Raw genomic sequence first — 24,586 nt, 5'->3', positions numbered from 1 at the left:
AGAGGCCTTCTCCAACTGAAACAATTCCATGATCCCATGATCAGGAGCTCCCCTCTCTGCCAGATCTGTGGAGCTGCTTTGCCCCTGCCACTTCTGATGCCAAACACAAGTGTGCTTTCCCTGCAAGCACATTTGGAAAGAGTGTTCTCTTCCATGGAAAGAGAACAGATAACCTGAGGCCAAGCAGGAGTTTTCTTCACTAGCTCTTTACTGCCTTATCAGAATCACTTAGGAGATGTCTCAAGGGGTTATGTATGCATTGACAACTCCTTTCTGCAGCTAAATTCTTCCATCAAATGACAGGGCACTGTCACCCAGGCATGACACAGAGCCAGCTCACAGTGAAGCTCTCATTTCCTTTGCTCTCCCAGACTAGCTGGGAAATAACAGCTGTAAGCACTGAGCAGTCACAGCAGCACAGGCTTCCTCTGCTCTGAAAGGGCATCTCCATTTCCCTCTAGCACATGCTCTTGGAGACCTCTTCCATCAACAGAAAAAGAAGATCTTTTCCTCTGGTGCCAACAAGGGACAGCACAGCTTGGTGACCTCAGCTCTGTCAGCTTCATTGACTCTCCTTGCTGCCCAGGAAGTCTCACATTCACTTTGTGCCTTTCAGTTCTTCCACACTGGGATCCTTCTAGGAGCTCCCACTAAAGAAACCTCTTGCCCCTGAGCATAGAATCAGAGAATTGTTTGGGTTGGAAAAGACCTCTAAGGTCCTTGAGACCAACCATCAAACTAGCCCCACCATGGCCTTTACATGTCCCCAAGTGCCAAGTCCACATCTCTTGAACACCCCCAGGGGTGGGGACTCCACCCTGGGCAGCCTGTTCCAGTGCCTGACCACTCCTGCAGGTAAGAAATTGTTCCTCATGTCCACACTGGTGCAACTTGAAACCATTTCCTCTTGCTCTATTCACTTTTTTGTTAGGAGAAGAGACCAACCCCCACCTGACTCCAACCTCCTTTCAGGGAGCTGCAGAGAGCCAGAAGGTCTCCCCTCAGCTTTTCTCCAGGCTCAACAACCCCAGCTCCCTCAGCTGCTCCTCACCAGCCCTGTTCTCCAGACCCTCCACCAGCCAGTTCCTGCTCTTCTCTGGACCTGCTCCTCCAGCACCTCAATGTCCTTTTTGAAGTGAGGGCCCAAAACTGAGCCCAGGATTCAAGGTGTGGCCTCACCAGTGCTCAGCCCAGGGGCAAGATGAGTCCCCTGGTCCTGCTGGCCACACCATCCCCAACACAGGCCAGGAATGATCTTCCTGCCATTTAGCAGCCTGCTAGGGAACCCACACTGCAGTGGGAGGGAGTGGTGTTTTCTTTCCCACCAGGGTTTCATGAACAGTAACAGAAGGGGCAGAGGCACAGGAGCTTCTGCTGCCAGCTCATGGCAAGGCCTACAAGAATTCAACACAAAGCCTGCTCCAAATTCCACCATGGACAGCTGGTAAGGGCTTGGCATGCCTGCTTGCTGTGCAGCCTTCAAGTAAAAATAGAACCACCACCCTTCCAGGCTGGAGAGCACTTAAAACAGAGTGGGCACAAGACAGCACACACAGCTCACCCTCACAGCTCTGTGGCTCCTCCCAGGCTGATGAAATCTGAAGACATGGTCCAACATCTCACCTGGAGAACAGGTCTGATGAGGAGCAGCTGAGGGACCTGGGGTTGTTCAGCCTGGAGAAAAGGAGGCTGAAGGGAGACCTTCTGCAACTCCCTGAAAGGACACTGGAGTGAGGTGGGGTCAGTGTCTTCTCTCAAAGAAGTGATAGAAGAAGAGCAAAGAGCTTCAAGATTCACCAGGGGAGGCTTAGGTTGAATATTAGAAGAAACTTCTTCACTGAAAGGGTTCTCAAAGCCTGGAACAGGTTGCCCAGGGAGGTGGTTTGAACCCCCTCCTCTGGAGGTGTTGAAAAGCTGCAGAGATGTGCTGCTGAGGGAGATGGTTTAGCTTGGCAGCCTCAGCAGCTTTAGAGAACATTTGGCCTCAATGACCTTAAAGGCATTTTCCAACCCAACCAATTCCAGGGTTCTGCCTTCTCAAGGGCAGTCCTTTTTGTGGGGTGGCAATGCCTAGTGAGCTTCATGCCATGTCTGCAGTAAATAATCATAGCTTATTTTCCACCAAGTGATGGGTTCTGCAGACAGCAGTGCTGCCAGAGCCAGTGTCACAGCAGGAAACACCTCAGCAGCTCTTTCCTCCACAGCTTTTAAGTGCTCCTCAGAAAGGCCAAATCTCTGGAAAGCCCCAAACCTCCCACTTTTGGTTCACTGATGTTTCCAGTTTATTAGCAGAGAACCCCAGCAGGGTGAGGGACAAAAGGGACCTCTGGAGATCATCCAGTCCCAACCCCACTGCTAAAGCAGGGGCACCCACAGCAGCTTGCCCAGGATCACAATGGCCAGGGGGGGGTTGGAAGCTCTCCAGAGAAGACTCCAGAGCTCTCTGGGCAGCCTGCTCAGAGCTCCCTCAAATATCTTGGATGGGTTGGTTGGCTTGTGGGGCTTGGAGTTGGTTGGTTGGTTGACGGGGCTTGGGGTCAGTTGGGTGGCTGGCTGGTGGGGCTTGGAGTTGGTTGGTTGAGGGGGCTTGGGGTCAGTTGGGTGGCTGGCTTGTGGGGCCTGGAGTTAGTTGGTTGAGGGGGCTTGGGGGCAGTTGGGTGGCTGGCTTGTGGGGCCTGGAGTTAGCTGGTTGATGGGGCTTGGGGTCAGCTGGGTGGCTGGCTTGTGGGACTTGGGGGTCAGTTGGGTGGCTGGCTTGTGGGACTTGGAGTTGGTTGAGGGGATTTGGGGTCAGTTGGGTGGCTGGCTTGTGGGGCTTGGAGTTAGTTGGTTGAGGGGGCTTGGGGTCAGTTGGGTGGTTGGCTTGTAGGGCTTGGAGTTGGTTGGCTGAGGGGGCTTGGGGTCAGTTGGGTGGCTGGCTTGTGGGGCTTGGAGTTGGTTGGTTGAGGGGGCTTGGGGTCAGTTGGGTGGCTGGCTTGTGGGGCCTGGAGCTGGTTGGTTGATGGGGCTTGGGGTCAGTTGGGTGGTTGGCTTGTGGGGCTTGGAGCTGGTTGGTTGGTTGAGGGGGCTTGGGGTCGGTTGGGTGGTTGGCTTGTGGGGCTTGGAGTTGGTTTGTGGGTTTTATCAATGGAATCTTTCCCTCATTCCCTGGAGGCAGCTGATTTAATTTCCTCTCAGACTAATGGGACTTGAGCAAACTGAAGTGGTTTGTGCTAAGGAGAAGCTACCTTACAGCAGCATGGCCACACATCCCCTCCAGAAGCTCCTTGCTAGCAAAGAGCTCCTAATTGTGTGGAAATCAGGAAACCCCAAATTATTTCTCCCTGCTTTCTTTACACCATTTGGAACCAGCTAATGGAGGGAGGATGTGCCAGTAATGGCTCTGCTCACTCTAAAAGCTTCAAGCAGAGGCTTCTGAAGTATCCTTTTCAGTTTGTCCTGTGGCAAGGAAAGGGCTCAGCAGAGTCTGGTGGCCACATCATGGTTTGGGATTTAGGTCAGCTCACATACTTAACCTAACAAACAAAGGTCCTAATGATGCATTAAAGCCTTCCCAAGCAAGCTGTCCTTCTCTAGCTCAAACTCAAGACACAGAAATTCCATCCTGAAAAAGAGCCTAAGCCTTCTGGGGAGTTAAAAAACCAAACCACAACCATCCAGACTTCATCTGGATGTTCTGGAAGATAAGGAAGGGCAGTGAGCAAGGAGCTCACTGCTCTGTCCCTGGCTTTCAAGCCTGTTCTGCCCTGCCCTGTCACTGCACAGAGGTCATAAACCTGCTTCTCACCTGGTGGGAGCACAACACAGTCTGATTTTGCTCCTTCCTGCCACCTCCTCTGGCTTTTTCTTCCCCCAAAGGGTCGGCAAGGCCTGAACAAGTTGCCCGAGGGCAGTGAGGGAATCCCCACCCCTGAAGGGGTTTTCAAAGCCCTGGAGATGCAGTGCTGAGGGCCATGGTGTAGTGGTGAGCTGGCAGTGCTGGCTGAACATTGATGATCCTAAAGGTCTTTTCCAAGCCAAATGATTCCATGCTTCTGGTGAGAGCCTGGGGGTCAGGCTGGGCCAGCAGGACACAGCATGGGGCAGCAGGACTATGCCTGGCACCAGGAACCACTCTTGTCTGCAGTTCATCAGGATGACTCTGTGACTGACTGTTTAGGCTCCCAGGTAATGATAGGACCAGGGGGAACAGAACAAACCTAGAGATGGGTAGATTCAGATTGGATGTTAGGAAGGAATTCTTCCCCATGAGGGTGGTGAGACACTGGCACAGGTTGCCCAGGGAGGTGGTGGAAGCCTCCTGCCTGGAGAATTTTAAGGCCAGGCTGGATGTGGCTGTGAGCCACTGCAGTGTGAGGTGTCCCTGCCCATGGCAGGGGAGTTGGAACTGGCTGATCCTTGAGGTCCCTTCCACCCCTGACAGCTCTGTGATTGTCATCATTAGGGGAGGGACTGCTCCACTGCTGTTAGATAAGGGTGGTTTGAAATTTGCCCTCCCAAGCAGCTGCCCTGAGGAGGTCCAGGAGACCCTTGCAAAGAGGGGACTGAGGGTTTCTGAGAGCCTTCCTGAGCAGTTCCCAGGGCAGGAAGCCACACATCCTCCTACACACCAACCTCCATCCCTCAGAGGGAACTGGAGGCACAGCTGCACTGAGCAGCTTCTCACAGGCTGGAAAAGGAGATGAAATGACTCCAAGCTGCTTGGATTCACAAGGGGTTCAGCAGATGAGGCTGGCAAAATCTCCAGGAGAGCCAGAAAAGGCTGTTGATGAAGTTGATGTGTAGGAGGCAGCTCGTTGCCAACATGCAAAGCTCCTTCCCTTTCTGAGACTTCAGGAACATCCTCACACTTCAGACACTCAGCCTAGTTCCACAGGCCAGGGTGTTCAGAAACAGCATGAGCTGACCTCAAAAATCTTCCTCTGCACTGAAGGCAGAGAGAAAAACTTCAAATCTGAGAGGAATGGCCATGGTGAAAGTCAGCTCAGCCTGCTCCCCTGCTCACCAGCTTGCAGGGCTAGGAAGACCAGAATTTATTACATCTCCAGCAACCTTCCACCCAATGTCTTGATTGTTAAGAGTGGTGGGAGGTGGAAGGGACCTCTGGAGATAGGAAGAAGTTCTTCCCAGCAAGAGAGATTGACCATTGGAATGTGCTGCCCAGGGAGGTGGTGGAGTCACCATCCCTGGAGGTGTTTAGGAAGAGACTGGATGGGGTGCTTGGTGCCAGGGTTTAGTTGATTAGATGGTGCTGGGTGATAGGTTGGACTCCATGATCTCAAAGGCCTTTTCCAAGCTGGTTAACTCTATTCTATTCCAAAAGAGATCATGGAGTCCAACCAGGATCACCTAGGGCAGGTCACACAACAATGCATCCAGGTGGGTTTGAAATGTCTCCAGAGAAGGAGACTCCACCACACCTCTGGGCAGCCTGCTCCAGGGCTCTGCCACCCTCGAAGTCAAGAAGTTCCTTCTCATGTTTAGCTAGAATTCCTGATGTTCACATTTCTGCCCTCTTCTCCTGCCAGTGGGGACCACTGAGAATAGAATAGAACAGACCAGACCAGGTTGGAAGAGACCTTCAAGATCATCCAGTCCAACCTATCATCCAACACCATCCAACCAACTAACCCATGGCACCAAGCACCCCATCAAGTCTCCTCCTAAACACCTCCAGTGATGGTGACTCCACCACCTCCCTGAGCAGCACATTCCAATGAACTCTCTCTGTGTAGAATTTCTTCCTGACAGCCAGTCTAAACCTCCCCTGGCACAGCTTGAGACTGTGTCCTCTTGTTCTGGTGCTGCTTGCCTGGGAGAAGAGACCAACCCCCACCTGGCTACAACCTCCCTTCAGGTAGTTGTAGAGAGCAATAAGGTCACCCCTGAGCCTCCTCTTCTCCAGGCAACCCCAGCTCCCTCAGCCTCTCCTCACAGGGCTGTGCTCCAAACCCCTCCCCAGCTTTGTTGCCCTTCTCTGGACACCTTCCAGCAACTCAACATCTTTCCTAAGCTGAGGGGCCCAGAACTGGACACAGGACTCAAGGTGTGGCCTGAGCAGTGCTGAGCACAGGGGCAGAATTCAAGAGGGGGTGAGGGGGAGGGGGGAAGAAGAACCATGAAGGGAGGAAAGCTTTATCAATCAAGCCCAACACAAACATCAGGACTGCTCTATAGGCAAGTTCTGTCTAGCCCCCAATGAGGTGATTAATCTAATGAAAACATATCAAGCAAAATGAGTTGAGGCTGACAGCCACACCATCCCTCTTCATTAATCTTGACCACCTAACATCCCTACAGGCAAAGGAGCTATTAAGATGCTGCTGCTGCTTCAATCACTCTGCAGATGGAACTCATCAGGCCACTGTAAGAATGGTGCATGAGCAGGACACCCCAAACAGCTCACAATTGGCTGCAAATTGTTTGGGATGCATGGAATATCCCTTCTTGGTTTCCTTGGTGCACCTCAGCCTGCCCACCAGCAAAGGGACCTCTAAAGATCATTCCCCTGCTGAAGCAGAGGCACCCAGAGCTGGTTAAGAGTCACAGAGTTATTTCAGGTAGAAGAGACCTGTAAGGTCATGGAGGCCATTGGAATGTGCTACCCAGGGAGGTGGAGGAGTCACCAGAGGCCAACCCCCACCTGGCTTCAGCCTCCTTTCAGGGAACTGCAGAGAGCCAGAAGGTCTCCCCTCAGCCTCCTTTCCTCCAGGCTGAACAACCCCAGGTCCCTCAGATGCTCCTCACCAGACCTGCTCTCCAGACCCTTCTTCTCCAGCTTCACTGTACTGCACCCACTCCAGGCTCTCAATGCCTAGCAGCAAGGGCCACAAAGCTGAGCCCAGCACTCAAGACTGCCCAGGATCACAGTGCCCAGGGAGGTTTGGAAGCTCTCCAGACAAGGAGACTCCACCACCTCTCTGGGCAGCCTGCTCCAGGCCTCCAGCACCCTCACACCAAAGAAGTTTCTCCTCCTGTTCAGGTGAAACCTCCTGGGTTAAAGTTTGTGCCTGTCCCTGGACACCACTGAGAAGAGTCTGGCCCCATCCTCTTGCCCTTCCTTCCCCCTTTTGCTCTTGCTGAGCACTGAGCAGATCCCCTCTCAGGCTCCTCTTCCCCAGGCTCAACAGCCCCAGGGCTCTCAGCCTTTCCTCCCCTCACAGAGATGCTCCTGGCCTCTCAGTGTATCACACTGTGAGGATTTGTTTCCTCTGGATGGAACTGCCAACAAAAAAACAACCACCCCACTCTGCAAATGTGGAAAGATCCAGTTGGCAATCAGAGAGGAACAATGGTTGTGCTGATGATGGTGCTGGTGGGGAACACATTCAGCAAGAGGCACTGCAGAAGCTCCTGCACATGGGGAGAGGATAAAGGGATTGACAGCAGCTCTGGGCTGGCAGCTTTGCTGAGCCTTTAAACACAAAGAGTTTTCCAAGCAAACATTTGGAGCAGAAATGGAAGCATTCAGCATTCTGGGCAGGGCTCAGCCTTCCCAGTTTGTGCACCCTAAGCATTTCCATTCTCCACCTTGCAGGCACTGACTGAGAATGCAAATGGAGGGGGGGGTTGACTTCTTCCCTGGCTGATGATGGTTTGAGAAGATGGTGCCTGGTAGACATCAAGCAAAGGCAGTGGAAAGAGAAAACTGCTGCAAAGACACAATGAGAAAGATCACAGACTCCCAGACTGCTGTGAGTGAGAAAGGTCCAACCCCCCCTGCACCCAGCAGGGACAGCTGCAGCTAGAGCAGGTTGCTCAGAGCCCCAGACAACCTGAGCTGCAATGGGTCTAGGGATGGAGCATCTCCCACCTCTCTGGGCAACCTGGGCCAGGCTCTCACCACCCTTGGAGTCAAACATTTCTTCCTTCTCTCCAGTCTGAATCTCCCTCTTTCAGTTCAAACCTTCACCTCTCATCCTGTCACAACAGGCCCTGAGAAAAAGTCTGTCCCCAGCTTTCTTATCCACCCCTTTAGCTTCCAAAAGGCCACCAGAAGGTTTCCCTGGAGCTTTTCTCTTCTCCATGCTGAGCAGCCCCATGTCTCTGCTGTGCTGAGGACTCCAGAGCTGGCCCCAGCACTGCAGGGTCTCAGCAGAGCAAAGGAGCAGAATGCCCTTCCCTGCCCCTGCTGCCCACACAGGATCAGCCCAGGACATGGCTGGGAGTGCTCAGGGCTGGATCATCCCCCAGCACTCCCAAGTCCTTCTCCACAGGGCTGCACTCCAGCCCTTCATCCTCCAGTCTGTGCTGATACCAGGAGCTGCTCCAAACCATATCTAGTGACAAACCCCCTGGCATGGGCAGGGACACCTCCCACCAGCCCAGACTGCTCAAGACCTCATCCAGCCTGGCCTTGAGCATCTGCAGGGATGAGGCATCCCTGGGCAACCTGTTCCAGTGTCTCACCATCCTTACTGGAAAGAACTTCTCTCTCATCTGCAGTCTCAATCTCCCCTCTTCCAGCTCAAAGCCATTGCCTCTCATCCCATTCCTACAAGCCCTTGGATGAAGTCCCTCCCCAGCTTTCTCCTAGGCCCCTGTCAGGTACTGGAACTCAAGGGGCACTGTGCCAGGCAGGTGGCTATCCACCTCCTTCCTCAGTATCAACATCTGGAGTTTCTCAGGTCCCCACACCTGAAGGCTGGTTGGATGTGGCTTTGACCAGCCTGGTCTGTTAGAAAGTGTCCCAGCCCATGGCAGCAGGGCTGGAACTCGGTGATCTTTAAGATCCCTTACAGTCTAACCCAGTCCAACCCTGATACAGGAAGATACTCAGTTGATGGAAGGTCCTCCATGCTCTCTCTGCAGCCTGTGTGTGCTCCAGCCCACAGAGAGCCCCAGCATGGAGCTGCCTGGGGGCCTGCTGCTGGATGCTGCAGGAAGAGCTGACCTCAGCAACTGGATCTGAGCACACCAAGTTACCAGCTTTGATCACCTTGGCAATGGACACCACTGAGCAAGAGCCTGGGTTTCCTTTCTCGCTCTTGTTAGCTCAGCTTTCCTTTTGCTCCATCAGATACAACCCTCATGGCTGAGAAACTGCTTACACAACTCCCAAGACATCCTCAGGGAGGGCAGGACACCATTGCCCAGCCTTCTGCTGGCTGCTGGGCCACTTCCACTTCGATTTATGCCCCTTGGTGATGCTCAGAGACGCGCTGCCAATGCAGGGAGCGCAGAGGATTTGCAGCTGCAGGCAGGGCAGGAGCTCAGGACACCCAGAGCATGATTAACTCCTCAGGCAAGGAGAACACAGGGGCAGCTCTGCTGCACTGGCACCTCCTCAAGCAGGAGAAGATCACATGCTTGTGGAAGACCACACCTTGCAAAGCTGGCCAGAGAGTCAGCACTGTTTCCTTGCAGGCCTCCCAGAATCAGTGAACTAAGGAGTACCTTCACCCCTACCACCAGGGGCATTTCTCCAGGGAGAAACAGAAGTAGTTTGACCTCCTGTGAAGGACATAGGATTGCTGTGGTTGGAAGAGCCCTCTGAGGGGAGGAGTTCACAGATGAAAACAGGGGGCAGGAATGAAAAACCAGAGAATCCTAGAACTGTTTGCATCAGAAGAGACCTTTCAGCTGATGGAGCCCAACCATTCCCCCAGCACTGCCAGCTCACCACCAAACCCTGGCCCTCAGCACTACACCTCTGAAACCCCTCCAGGGATGGGGACTCAACCCCTGCTTTGGGCAGCCTGGGCCAAGCTTTCACAACCCTTTCCCTGAAGACATTGCTCCTCATGCCCAACCTAAACCTCCCCTGGGGTCACTTGAGCCTGTTTCCTCTCCTCCTGTCACCTGATCCACAGGGGAAGAGACTGACCCTCACTTGGGCTCAAGCTTCTTTCAGGAAGTTGTAGAGAGTCAGAAGGTCTGCCCTCAGCTCTGGGCAGGGACACCTCCCACCAGCCCAAGCTGTTCAAGGCCTCATCCAACCTGGCACTGAGCACCTCCAGGGAGGGGGCACCCACAGCCTCCCTGGGCAGCCTGTTCCAGGGTCTCACCACTCACTAGAAAGAGCTGCTTCCTCATCTGCAGTCTCAGGCTCCCCTCTTCCAGCTCAAACCCATCCTATCACTGCAAGCCCTTGTAAGAAGTCCCTCCCCAGCTCTCTTGTAGCCCCCTTCAGGTACTGGAAGACCCCCACAAGGCCTCCCTAGAGCCTTCTCCAGGCTGAACAGCCCCAACTCTCTCACTCTGTCTCTACACAGGGGCTGCTCCAGCCCTCTGATCATCTTCATGGCCCTCCCTGGACCCTCTCCAACAGTTGGATTTCCTCCTTCTGTTGGAGGCCCCAGAAGTGGTCAGAGTTCTGCTGGCAGAGGACTAATGCAAGGCTGGGTGAGCACATAGCCATGCCCAATGGGGCCAATAAAAGCCAAGACACACTTGGTATCACCTCAGTGAGCACCAGATGTCCATTACCCTACAAGCCAAGCCTGAGAGCAAACAGCACAAGAGAGGTTTTATAGGGGAAGGGTTGGGTTTGGCCCCTGGGCTGCCCAGGGAGTGGTTTCACTCCCATTCAGTGACTGATTTGAATTAGGTACAAATTAACCAGGCCACCTTTTGGCCACCTGCTGGGAGAAAGGAACTCCCACAGCAGGGTAATAAAAGGGGGTGAGGGGACACTTCCCCCAGCAGCTGCAGCCCAACCAAGCCCCAACCCACAGCCCACCTCTCACCTCCATGCAGGAACAACACAAAGCCACCAAGCTGGTGGAAATTTCCCAACAGAAGCTGCCTCCTGTGGAAAAAGAACACCAAACCAAAGCTGCTGGGGAAGCTGCTCTGGACCTGCTACCAGGATCACAAAGTGAGGAGGAGGAAGGGAAAGCTTAGGCATCTGTTTCCAGGAAGGGAACTAGGTCACTGGAGAGGCACTTAACAGGCTGGCTGCAACCCTCTCCTTCCACCCAGCCTCGGTGCATCAGACCCCAGAAGCTTCCAGCAAGCTGGAAGGTGCTGTACAAAAGCACTGAGGTGGTGCCTGGGGCAGAGTGGCTGGAAAGTGGCCCAGCAGAGAAGGACCTGGGGGTGCTGGTTGACAGCCAGCTGAACACCAGCCAGCTGTGTGCCCAGGGGGCCAAGCAGGCCACCAGCATCCTGCCTTAGATCAGCAAGGACCAGGGAAAGAATTATGCCCCTGGGCCCTGCACTGGTGAGGGCACACCTCAAGTTCTGGGCTCACTTTTGGACCTCCCACACCAAGGACCTTGAGGGGCTGGAGCAGGTCCAGAGAAGGGCAACAAAGCTGCTGAAGGGTCTGGAGAACAGGGCTGGGGAGGAGCAGCTGAGGGAGCTGGGGCTGTTCAGCCTGGAGAAAAGGAGGCTGAGGGGAAACCTCATTGCTCTCTCCAGCTCCCTGAAAGGAGGTTGGAGCCAGATGGGGTTGGTCTCCTCTCTAGCATCAGGTGATAGAACAAGAGGAAATGGCCTGAAATTGTGCCAGGGCAGGTTCAGGTTGGAGAGCAGGAAAAATTTCTGTCCTGCAAGAGGCCAAATTGGCACAGGCTGCCCAGGGAGGTGGTGGAGCCCTCATCCCTAGAGGTGCTCAAGAAACATGTGGCCATGGCACTTGGGGCCATGGTGGTGTTAGTTTGATGGTTGGACTTGGTGATCTTAGATGGTCTAAGATGATCTTAGTCTTTTCCAACCCAAACAATTCCATGGTTTTATGGTGACATGACTAAAACAGCCTCTTGTTTGGGTGGAGCTCAGAACAACCTTCTAACCTGACAGGCTTTCAGGATGACTTCTTCACTGAGAAGTTCAAAGCCTTCACTCTTGGTTCTCTTCCACCCCCACTGCCAGCCTGTGAATGAAGACTTCCCACTGCTGGGCACCCAGAGACTGGAACCTGGCCAATGTGGTCCCCATCCACAAGAAGGGTCAGATGGAGGAAGCTGGAAACTCCAGGCCTGGCAGCCTGACCTCAGTGCCAGGGAAAGCGATGGAGCAGATTATCCTGGCGGCAATAACTGCACCTGAAGGATGGCCAAGGGCTCAGGTCCAGCCAGCATGGATTTAGGAAGGGCAGGTCCTGCCTCTCCAACCTGATCTCCTTCTATGATCAGGTGACTGCCTGGTGGATGTGGGGCAGGCTGTGGATGTAGTCTGCCTGGACTTCAGCAAGGCCTTTGACACCGTCCCCCACAGCAAACTGCTGGCCAAGCTGTCAGCCCATGGCTTGGACAGCAACACTTTGTGCTGGGTTAGGAACTGGCTGGAGGCTGAGCCCAGAGAGTGGTGGTGAATGGTGCCACATCCAGCTGGCAGCCAGGCACCAGTGGTGTCCCCCAGGGATCAGTGCTGGGCCCTGTCCTCTTCAACATCTTCATTGATGATCTGGATGAGGGGGTCGAGTCAGTCATCAGCAAGTTTGCAGAGGACACCAAGTTAGGAGGAGATGTTGGTCAGTTAGAGGGTAGAAAGGCTCTGCAGAGGGACCTCGACCGACTGGAGAGATGGGCAGAGCCCAACAGGATGGCATTCAACAAGTCCAAGTGCCAGGGGCTGCACTTTGGCTACAGCAACCCCATGCAGAGCTACAGGCTGTGGTCAGAGTGGCTGGAGAGCAACCAGGCAGAGAGGGACCTGGGGGTGCTGATTGTCAGCTGCCTGAATATGAGCCAGCAGTGTGCCCAGGTGGCCAAGAAGGCCAATGGCATCCTGGCCTGCATTAGGAACAGTGTGGCCAGCAGGAGCAGGGAGGTCATTGCACCCTGTACTCTGCACTGGTTAGGCCACACCTTGAGTACTGTGTCCAGTTCTGGGCCCCTCAGTTTAAGAAGGACATTGAGCCTCTTGAACGTGTCCAGAGAAGGGCAACAAGGCTGGGGAGAGGCCTTGAGCACAGCCCTGTGAGGAGAGGCTGAGGGAGCTGGGGTTGTTTAGCCTGAAGAAGAGGACGCTCAGGGGTGACCTCATTGCCCTCTACAACTACCTGAAAGGAGGTTGTAGCCAGGAAGGGGTTGGTCTCTTCTCCCAGGCAACCACCACCAGAACAAGGGGACACAGTCTCAAGCTGCACCAGGGGAAGTTTAGGCTGGAGGCGAGGAGAAAGTTCTTCACTGAGCGAGTCATTCGTCATTGGAATGTGCTGCCCAGGGAGGTGGTGGAGTCACCATCCCTGGAGGTGTTCAAGAGGGGATTGGAGGTGGCACTTGGTGCCATGGTCTAGTCAATGGGGTCTGTGTTGATAGGTTGGACTCAATCCTCGAGGTCTCTTCCAACCTTAGTTATACTGTGATACTCCAGCCAGGGTCAAGGCAATGGGCTCCAGCAAGCTTCTGCAGCCCTGGTTTAACCAAAGCAGCCCTTCAGCACATGCTGAGCTGCTCTGTTTGCCTCAACTCCACTCCTCACTCTACATCAACAGCTTTGCTGCTGCTGCTGCTTTTCCCCCCCTTGGCAGGATTAATTATCAGGCTGCCCAAATCACCTCCCTCCCCCCCACCCCCCTTCACTGATGCAATGTCATTTAAAACAGATTAAATACAGCAATATATCCCCCCCCCAAACTTCAGCATGTGAATAATTCATGGAGCCATCAAATTCTACATGGAACAGGGAAATTCTGCAAACAGGCTTGTGGGTTGGGGTGTTTTTCCCCCCCTCCCTCCCTCATCTACCCCCTTTCCCTTGTATTATGGGTGCTTTTTTTATACCAATATTGAACTTCAGGGCAATTAATAGCTGATACAGTTCTAAGAGCAGCAAAATGATGTTGAGCATCTGCTTCAAAGCAGTTTCAGCCCCATCCATCAGACACAGGCAAACAGGATCAAGCCAGGAGCCTATGAATAACTCAGCTTTTTTTTTTTCCTCCAGGATTCCATCTAGACTGCTTCTAAAGATGTATAATACCCCTGACTACATTAACACATTAAAGCTCTGGAGATTGCCATCAGGGCTCCTGCAGCTTAATTTCATCTGTCCCTCACAATTCAGATCTTCAACTACTTTCATCCTAAAAACACACACACACAGAAAAAAACAACCCAGCCCACCCAACCCAACCCAACCCAACCATCTCATCACTCCACTGTAAGGAAACAACCCCTCCTGATGCTCACAGCAGCAGATTGCCAAGCGTGGTTAAGAGGATATGGATTTAAAACCTGGCAGCAAAACTTGGTAGGAGCATTCTCTCTGAGTCTAGTGGCTGGATGTTAATGAAAAGAAGAAGAAACAACAGTCAGGCACCAGTGGTGTCCCCCAGGGATCAGTGCTGGGCCACATCCTCTTTAACATCTTCATTGATGATCTGGATGAGGGGATTGAGTCAATCATCAGCAAGTTCGCAGATGACACCAAGTTGGGAGGAGGTGTTGAAGAATAGAATAGAATAGAATAGAATAGAATAGAATAGAATAGAATAGAATAGAATAGAATAGAATAGAATAGAATAGAATAGAATAGAATAGAATAGAATAGAATAGAATAGAATAGAATAGGTTGGAAGAGACCTTTGAGGGTAGAAGGGCTCTGCAGAGGGACCTTCACTGGCTGGAGAGATGGGCAGAGCCCAACAGGATGGCATGCAACAAATCCAAGTGCCAGGTGCTGCACTTTGGCCACAGCAACCCCAGGCAGAGCTACAGGCTGGGGTCAGAGTGGCTGGAGAGCTGCCAGACAGAAAGGGACCTGGGGGTGCTGATTGACAGCTGCCTAAACATGAGCCTGCAGTGTGACCAGCTGGCCAAGAAGGCCAATGGCATCCTGGCCTGGCTTAGGAACAGTGTGGCCAGCAGGAGCAGGGAGGTCATTGTGCCCCTGTACTCTGCACTGGTTAGGCCACACCTTGAGTCCTGTGTCCAGTTCTGGGCCCCTCAGTTTAGGAAGGATGTTGAGGTGCTGGAAGGTGTCCAGAGAAGGGCAACAAAGCTGGGGAGGGGTTTGGAGCACAGCCCTGTGAGGAGAGGCTGAGGGAGCTGGGGTTGCTCAGCCTGGAGAAGGGGAGGCTCAGGGGAGACCTTATTGCTCTCTACAACTACCTGAAAGGAGGCTGTAGCCAGGTGGGGGTTGGTCTCTTCTCTCAAGCAACCAGCACCAGAACAAGAGGACACAGTCTCAAGCTGTGCCAGGGGAAGTTTAGGCTGGAGGTGAGGAGAAAGTTCTTCCCAGAGAGAGTTGTTAGCCATTGGAATGTGCTGCCCAGGGAGGTAGTGGAGTCACCATCCCTGGAGGTGTTCAAGAAGGGATTGGATGTGGCACTTGGTGCTATGGTCTAGTCATGAGGTGTTGGGTGACAGGTTGGACTCGATGACCTCTGAGGTCTCTTCCAGCCTTGGTGATACTGTGAAGGGGTTAAAAAAAAAAAGAAAAGAGAATCCAACAAATTCTGTGCTCAGTTAAGCTTGAACAGGGAAGTCAGGGAAGGATGAGAGGAGTTGGACAAGTCAATTCAGGAGGAGACCTGGAGAATACAGCAAGTGAGAGAGAGAGGAGGAAATAAAAAGAAAGAAACAAATTCTAAGCAATTGATATAAAAATAAATATCAGAGACCACAAGGGACTGAGCTTGTTTGTCCTCTCCTGCAGCTGCAGGCACACAAAATGGATGTGTGGTTTTGTGGGGGGAGTTTTTTTTTGCCAACCCCCCCTGAATTTTCTAAACAACTTGGGTTCATTTCCTCACTTCCCACTGCAGGTTTTAATTGCTAACACATATGCTCTTTCTGGGTTTGTTGAGGTTTTTTTCCCCCTCCCTGCTCACTCAGAAAGTCATGAGAGGGTTTCAAACCTTCCCTGCCCTTAGACAGGGCTGGCTGCAGAGAGTAATTGGAAGTGACAGCTCGCTGAGGGCTTGACGCGTGGACACGGAGAACAGGCGGATTCACCCCCCCCACCCCCTAAGCTGAACCAATTCAGCCTGAAAATAATAAATAACCCCCAAATTCACCCATTTCAGGAGCTGCACACAGGGAGCAGCATGTATTAATTACTGGGCAGAAGTTTAAAGTTCCCTTTAATCATGTGGAAAGGCTTTGAAATCCTCCTGTCTGGCAGAGCGGCTCCCAAAGAGCTTTCATCTCGCACAGGAGCTACGCTGGGAACCTCCAGAGGAGATTTGCTACCTTCCAGGTTTGGGATCAAGCCTTTTGAATTAGGTTTCTTAAAGTTGCACACAGGCAGATATGCCCCAGCTGGTAAGGAAAGGAGAAGAAAAATAAATCACTGAATTTAACCCAAGGTAAAGAAAGGAGAAGAAAAATCATCATTGAATTTAGCCCAAGGTAAAGAAAGAAGAGAGAACAAAAATCATCCCTGAATTTACCTCAAAGTAAAGAAGAGAGAACAAAAATCATCCCTGAATTTACCTCAAAGTAAAGAAGAGAGAACAAAAATCATCCCTGAATTTACCTCAAAGTAAAGAAAGTAGGGGGGAAAAAAAATCATCACTGAATTTAGGTCAAGGTAAAAAAAGTAGAACAAAAATCATCACTGAATTTACCCCAAGGTAAAGATCATCACTGAATTTACCCCAAGGTAAAGAAATTAGAACAAAAATCATCACTGAATTTACCCCAAGGTAAAGAAAGTAGGGGGGAAAAAAAATCATCACTGAATTGACCCCAGGGTAAAGATCATCACTGAATTTACCCCAAGGTAAAGAGAGTAGAACAAAAATTATCACTGAATTTACCTCAAAGTAAAGAAAGTAGAACAAAAATCATCACTGAATTTACCTCAAAGTAAAGAAGAGAGAACAAAAATCATCACTGAACTTAACCCAAGGTAAAGAAAGTAGGGGAAAAAAATCATCACTGAATTTAACTCAAGGTAAAGAAAGTAGAACAAAAATCATCACTGAATTTAACCCAAGGTGAAGAAAGTAGAACAAAAATCATCACTGAATTTAACCCAAGGTGAAGAAAGTAGAACAAAAATCATCACTGAATTTAACCCAAGGTGAAGAAAGTAGAACAAAAATCATCACTGAATTTAACCCAAGGTGAAGAAAGTAGGACAAAAATCATCACTGAATTTACCTCAAGGTAAAGAAAGTAGGGGAAAACAACACCAAAACCCCCACAAACAAAAATCAAACCAAGCCTGAATTTAACCAGAGGAGAAACTTCAGTTCGACACTGCAAGCCAAGCTTCAGTTTCATACCTGGATTGCAGCAAGCACCCCAAAGCCTCTGTGCCAAACCAACAGGTTGCAAACCCTGCCCCTTCTCTGCCTGCAGCAGGGCTGCATCCTACACACCCTCCAAAAGAAGGGCATGAAGAAGCCCCTCCCGGAAGAACCCCAAGAGCTGAGAGCATGCAGACCTGCTCTCACACAGAACAATTCCCAGTACCAGCCAGGAAGCACTCACACTGGAGTAATTTACGGCTGCCATGGTAACATCACCACAGCTCACCCAGTCTCATGACATTCACGCACCTACTACCTCTCCACAGTCAGATTCTTCACCACCTCCACCTTTCCCCCCCCCCATCTCCACGCCAGCATCCTCCCCAACTTCCCAACCTTACTTACCATCCAAAGAGGCAACAGAAAAGCCCCCTGAAGAGAAGGGTTCAGGCAGCAGAGCCACACCACCACCAGCCCGAGCTCTTCTCTGCCCCAGCAGCACCAACAAGCTGGTGGTGGAGAAGCCGCGCTGAGCAGCTTGTGTCCTCCCCCCTCTGAAGCTGGGAGCACCAGGACACCCTCCTGCAAACCTCCCCCCCTGCTCCCCCCAGCCGCATGCCTTCCGCAGCTGCGAGTTACCAAACGGGATGAGCGTTAACCATTTAGGCATCCCCGGCAGGCTAAGCCTTTCCGACACAGCCAACTCCAGCCCCAGAGTGAAGACCAGGCAATTCATACCGAAAGCAGACGCTGGGGAGGCAGGGGCAATCTGCTCTTTTCTTACCTTAAGCAAAAGGAGGTCCTGGAATCCTAATGCATCTCAGAGAGTTGTCGGGGGTTTGTTTCCTTCCAACTTCCAACCCGCATCAGTTGGTGGTTTAAAGCGATTTCCCTACAGGAAAGACGTGGAGAAGGGGGGGGGGGGGGGGGGGGGGGGGAAGGATAATCATGAAGTGCTTAAGGAAGGAAAAAGGGGAAAAACCGAAGCACTTAAGGATCTGCAGCAGCCGCGGGAGTGGATTTACACAAGCACACACCACCCCCGAGCTGTGACAAGCCTTTCATGCAGCCCTGCCTGCCCTTAAGAGGCATCGCAAGGCTCGGCTCTTGACATGCAGCAATCACCGGAGGATCAAGAGCATAAATGTCACTTCCTCCAGGCAGGCACGGCAACTGCAAAAGGAGCCTTAATCGGCTCTCCCCACCTCCAGCCTCCCCCAGCCGAAGAGGAAATCCTAACATCTGCCTCGCTCCCAGCTTTTCCGAAGCCTCCCCGTTTCAAACCCTCCTCCCTCTCTCTCTCACAAGGATCCCAGTTGCAGCTAAAGCCAAAACAAACCCCACGATGTAGTTTCACTTGAGAAGCTGTGTAAGGGCAAGATTCTAACCACCCCCACAGCCACTCCAGGAGAGGGAAGGAGGGGGGAGAAAAAAAAAAAAGAGAGCTAATAAAGCAGAAGTCAAAGCCTAACCTTGAAACAAATTACAGCTGGCTACATCTGAGCGGGAGCAGAAGCTTTGGAATGATTAAATGAGCTTCAGAAGGGATTTAACTAACCAAATTCCATTGCAACAGCTTTTATTTATGGGATGTGCCCCCTGAAAGATTTGCTAAGGATTTCCCCCCCCCTCCCGCCCTCCCCATGGCTTTTATTGCTTTTTGCCCTCTTTCCTCACCAAATCCCACAAATATTGCCTCTTTCTGCCCTCCTTCCTCGTGAAACCCCACAAATACTGCCTTTCCCTCCCCCAGTCCCCCCACACTGCCTCTTTCTGACCTCTTCCCTCACCCAGTCCCCCCACACTGCCTCTTTTTGCCTTCTTCCCTCACCCAGTCCCCCCACACTGCCTCTTTCTGACCTCTTCCCTCACCCAGTCCCCCCACACTGCCTCTTTTTGCCTTCTTCCCTCACCCAGTCCCCCCACACTGCCTCTTCCTGCCCTCTTCCCTCACCCAGTCCCCCCACACTGCCTCTTTTTGCCCCCTTCCCTCACCCAGTCCCCCCACACTGCCTCTTCCTGCCCCCTTCCCTCACACAGTCCCCCCACACTGCCTCTTTTTGCCCCCTTCCCTCACCCAGTCCCCCCACACTGCCTCTTCCTGCCCCCTTCCCTCACACAGTCCCCCCACACTGCCTCTTTTTGCCCCCTTCCCTCACCCAGTCCCCCCACACTGCCTCTTCCTGCCCCCTTCCCTCACACAGTCCCCCCACACTGCCTCTTCCTGCCCTCTTCCCTCACCCAGTCCCCCCACACTGCCTCTTCCTGCCCTCTTCCCTCACCCAGTCCCCCCACACTGCCTCTTTCTGCCCCCTTCCCTCCCCCAGTCCCCCCCCACTGATTCTTTCTGCCCTCTTCCCTCACCCAATCCAACACCACTGCCATTTGTTGCCCCCTTTTCCTCACCCATTCCAACCAGTATGATTTGCCCTTTTCTGTTAACCAAACCCTAACAAACTTTGGGAGGCTGGAGGATGATTATTGACCTTTTTATTGAGCTGCACTTTATCCCAGAATCACCAAGGTTGGAAGAGACCTCAATGATCATCCAGTCCAACCTGTCTCCACAGACCTCCTGACTAGACCATGGCACCAAGTGCCACATCCAATCCCCTCTTGAACGCCTCCAGGGATGGTGACTCCACCACCTCCCTGGGCAGCACATTCCAATGGCTAACGTGCAAGCCACCCAAAAGCCCCTTAAAACACAAACAGGAGATGTCACACAATCATCAGGGTGGGAAGAGACCTTTGAAGCCCAAGCCCAAGCAGCATCCCCACTCCCTGAGAGGGGTGGACTCCGGAGCATCCAGGAGGCACAGCATCTCCTTGTCACACCACGCAGTTAACTCCTCAAGCGGCATTTCAGTCATCTCTGCCCTTCCTCAGCTTGGCAACCCCGTGGAGAATTCCTCTCTTATTAGCTCTCTGCATCCTCCCCGCCCCCCCCCCCCCCCCCCAATTTTCAGCTGAAACAAACACTCCTCTGTTGGGAGTTTGCCTGGGAGAAGTCGTGCTGGCACAGGGCTCTCCCACAAGGAGCCTCATTCAGGCGCTTCCAGTCCTTAGGTGGCCAGCGCCACACCTGGGATCTTTGACCAACCTCGTGGGAGTCCTCCCCCTTTCCCCCTCTTGAATTAGCTCACTAAAGAGCAAACTTCTCCCCCATTCAAAACTGCTGCTTGAGCCTGGCAGGCTGATTTTCTTTTTTTTTGCTTCTAATCCTCTTGCTGGAGGCTCAATTTCCTAAACAAAAGAGGCTCCGGTAACTCCAACCTCCGCTTTCAAGAGCTGCGATGTGGCTGTCGGGGAGCTGGCTGCAAGGCAGGCAGAGCGCATTTCTCCAGCCCCCTCCCACCCCAAGGCCTGAAAGCCCTGTGTCTTGCTTTTTAAATGCTGATAACTCCTCTGTTTCTTTTTCTCTCCCCTTTGAAGGATTAGAGCCCACAACCACCCAGACGTTTTGATTAGTGCATCACGCACCATTAAATTGTCAGCTTGCCTTCCACGCTTCTCCTGGAGGGGAAACAAAAACACACACACACCACACACCCAACAACAAAACCCCCAGCCCCAGCTACTAAATAGGTGGCCTTGAAAACATCTTCACAACAAACCCACTCGTTTTTCTTGGCACTTACTTCGAAACCGAAGCAAACAAAAGCCAGGATCCCAACCCACAAAGCCCCCACAGGGGGTTTGCTACCCAGCCAGGCTGCAGAATCACACAGAATGGGTTGGGTTGGAAGAGACCATAGAGACCAGCCAGCCCCAAGCTCCACCAGCCAGCCCCAAGCTCCACCAGCCAGCCCCAAGCCCCTCATAGAATCAATAAGGTTGCAAGGGACCATAGAGACCAGCCAGCCCCAAGCCTTTCACAGAATCAATAAGGTTGGAAAAGACCTCAGAGATCATCCAGACCAACCTGTCACCCAACACCTCCTGACTGCTAAACCATGGCACCAAGTGCCACATCCAATCCCCTCTTGAACACCTCCAGGGATGGGGACTCCACCACCTCCCTGGGCAGCACATTCCAATGGCTAACAACTCTCTCTGGGAAGAACTTTCTCCTCACCTCCAGCCTAAACTTCCCCTGGCACAGCCTGAGACTGTGTCCTCTTGTTCTGGTGCTGCTTGCCTGGGAGAAGAGACCAACCCCCTCCTGGCTACAACCTCCCTTCAGGTAGTTGTAGAGAGCAATAAGGTCTCCCCTGAGCCTCCTCTTCTCCAGGCTAAGCAACCCCAGCTCCCTCAGCCTCTCCTCACAGGGCTGTGCTCCAAACCCCTCCCCAGCTTTGTTGCCCTTCTCTGGACACCTTCCAGCACCCCAACATCTTTCCTAAACTGAGGGGCCCAGAACTGGACACAGTACTCGAGGTGTGGCCTAACCAGTGCAGTATACAGGGGCAGAATGACCTCCCTGCCCTTGCTGGCCACACTGTTCCTGAGCCAGGCCAGGATGCCATTGGCCTTCTTGGCCAGCTGGGCACACTGCAGGCTCATGTTGAGCCTACTATCAAGCAGCACCCCCAGGTCCCTCTCTGCCTGGCTGCTCTCAGCCACTCTGATCCCAGCCTGTAGCCCTGCCTGGGGTTGTTGTGACCAATAACCCAGCCATGGGCAGGGCTGCAGCAGAATCACTTCACACACACACACACCCCCTACAGTTCTAAAGACTCTTCAGTAGGCAGCATCTATCACAAAACCTTGGCTTGGCTCCACCAAGAGATGGAATCTTTCTTATGTAAGAGTTCACTCCCCCTGCCTTGAAGTGGCAAGGTGAGAGCTCAGCCCTTTTGCACTCTGGGCCTCTGGCAAGCAGAGAATCACAGACTGGGTAGGCTTGGAAGGGACCTTGAAGATCCTCTAGTTCAAATCATTATGGGCAGGGAAACTTTCCACCTAGAGCAGGTTGCTCAAGGCCTTGCCCAACCTGGCCTTGAGCCCCTCTAGAGGGGTGACATCCCCAGCTTCCCTGGGCTACCTGTTCCAGGGTCTTACCACTCTCAGAATGGCTTTGGTTGGAAGGAACCTTAAAGATCAGCTCAGTTTCACCTCCCCTGGATTCAGCAGGGACATCATCATCTACTAGATCAGGCTGCTCAAGGCTTTGTCCAGCCTGGCCTTCAACACCTCCAGGGATGGGGCAAGAGTCTCACCACCCTCAGGGTCAAACATTTCTCCCTTCTCCCCAGTCTGAATCTCCCTCTTTTAGCTCAAACCACCCCCCCTTGCCCTGTCTCCACAGGCCCTGCTGAAAAGTCTGTCCCCAGCTCTCTATTTGGCCTCTTTAAATCCTGAAAGGCTACCAGAAGGTCTCCCTGGAGCTGAGCAGGCTTGAACAACCACAACTCACTCAGCCTGGCCTCCCAGCAGAGGGCCTCCAGGCCTCCCAGCATTGCTGACCTCACTCCTAAAGGTCTTTAGGCAGCAGAAATCTTTTCCATTATGAGAATCCCTCTCTAAACCCCTGGTAGAATTCCAGGAGCCCTTGCAATCCTGCTCCACAGGACTGATGCAGAGATCAGTGCAGGGCAAAGGTCCCCTTGGTCCCCACTGACCCCAGATGGGCAGGACAGGACCAGGCTGGTTGGTTCCAACAGGTCAGCAGAGAATAAACAAGGAGCATCCCTGCAACAGCTTGGAAACAGTCAGAACAGTCCATCTGGCCAAGTTGTGTTTCTGGCTTGTGGAAAGAACAGCTGCAGAGCCTGGAAATAAACCCAGGAGATTGCCTGGAGGCTGAGCATGGAGCAGCCAAGCAGGTGCTTCGCCCCCTGCTCCTCCAGCAAGGCAAGAGGCAGCTCATCCTGACAGCTTGGACCAGGGGCTGGGACAGGGCATGGCTCCAACAGCCAAGAAATCCCTGCAGGGACCTTCACAAGGGGGATGGAAGTCTTGGCACAGTCAGACATTCAGCCAGCTCCACCAGGACTGTGGGAGGTGGAGGGTGGTAGAAAGCAAAGGCAGAAAGGACACCAGCCAAGCAGGAAAAGGCTTAAGTGCCACCTGAGGCATCCCTGATGGATGGAGATCTTAGTTGGTGCACCTCAGCAAGCCTGCAGAGGTCAGCTCTGGAGTCCTGAGCACAGCACAGACAGGGACCTGTTGGAGCAGGGCCAGAGGAGGCCACAGCAATGCTGGGAGGGCTGCAAGCCCTCTGCTCTGAGGCCAGGCTGGGAGGGTTGGGGTTGTTCAGCCTGGAGAAGAGAAGGTTGACCTTCTGGTGGCCTTTCAGGACTTAAAGGAGGATTAGAAGAGACTGAGCCCCACCTGGCTCCAGCCTCTTTTCAGGGAGCTGTAGATAGAGAGCCAGAAGGTCTCCCCTCAGCCTCCTTTTCTCCAGGCTGAACAACCCCAGGTCCCCCAGCTGCTCCTCACCAGCCCTGCTCTCCAGACTCTTCACCAGCTTCACTGTCCTTCTCTGGACCTCTTCCAACCCCTCAATGTCCTTGGAGAGAGGGGAGCAAAACAGAATCCAAGACGTGAGGTGTGGCCTCAGCAGTGCTCAGCCACCCTGCCCTTCCCTGGACCCCACCCCAGCACCTCAACGTTCTTGTTGGAGTGAGGGGTCCAAAACTGACCCCAGGATTCAAGGCATGGCCTCAAATGTCCTCTAGAGCCCTCAACCCAGATGCCAAAGGCCAGGAGAGACTCAGCTGGTGGCTTGAAGGTTATGGAGCAGCCTGGTTAGAGAGCTGAGGAGCAGGCACCAGAGCCTGCTGCCAGCAGCCAGAACACAACCAAGTCTCACCCTGGCATTTGTCATTTCTGCAGAGCACTTTTCAATTTCAATCAGGTGGATGGAGGGACAGCATCCAATTAACTGCTCAGGAGGAGGACAGCATTAATATTCATGAAGCATGCCAAGCAGACCTGGGCTCCCTCATTGTCTGAGCCCACACACAACAAAGCTGCACTAACACTGCACCCTTCCCCCTCTCCCCACCCCCAGGCTCCATTTCAGCACCTGCTTTGCCTTCCAGGATGATTTTTGTTCCCCCAAACCCCAGGTTTCTTGCCCAGAGAGGTTGTGAAGTCTCCATCCACCTCTGGAGATACTCAAAACTCCACCTGGATGTGTTTCTCTGTGACGTTCTTACAGGGGAACCTGCCCTGGCAAGGGGCTTGAGAGGTCCCTTTCCAGCCTGACCATTCTGTGACTCTTCCTGGGGCATTTTTGGTCTCCAAAGATTCATAGGATATCAGGTTGGAAGGGACTTCAAGGATCATCTAGCTCCAAAGAGGACCTGGGGTTGTTCAGCCTGGGATAAAGGAGTTTGAGAAGAGACCTTCTGGCTCTCTACAACTCCCTAAAAGGAGACTGGAGCCAGGTGGGGCTTGGTCTCTTCTCCCAAGGAAGAAGTGACAGGATGAGAGGAAATGGCCTCCAGTTGCCCCAGGGGAGGCTTAGGTTGGACATGAGGAACAATTTCTTCCCCTTGAGGGGTGTGAAGCTCTGGCCCAGGCTGCTACAGGCCCTGCTGCACT

At 52.9% G+C, this 24,586-nt stretch overlaps 1 protein-coding gene across 1 annotated transcript in view; it reads right to left on the bottom strand.

The window, feature by feature from the left end:
- The window catches only part of GLCE (glucuronic acid epimerase), a 63,055-nt gene that overhangs the window by 20,767 nt on the left and 17,702 nt on the right, over positions 1–24,586 (bottom strand). The window contains exon 2 of the mRNA XM_068143560.1: positions 17,877–17,984. The gene's annotated coding sequence lies outside the window, so the exon portion shown is untranslated. The remainder of the gene's footprint in view (positions 1–17,876; positions 17,985–24,586) is intronic.

Source organism: Melanerpes formicivorus, unplaced genomic scaffold, assembly GCF_026170545.1.
Source record: "Melanerpes formicivorus ecotype bairdi unplaced genomic scaffold, bMelFor1.0.p_v2 SCAF_10, whole genome shotgun sequence".
Taxonomy (NCBI): Eukaryota; Metazoa; Chordata; class Aves; order Piciformes; family Picidae; genus Melanerpes; species Melanerpes formicivorus.
The sequence above is the reverse complement of the archived record's forward strand: the minus strand, read 5'-3'. Positions and strand labels throughout refer to the sequence as shown.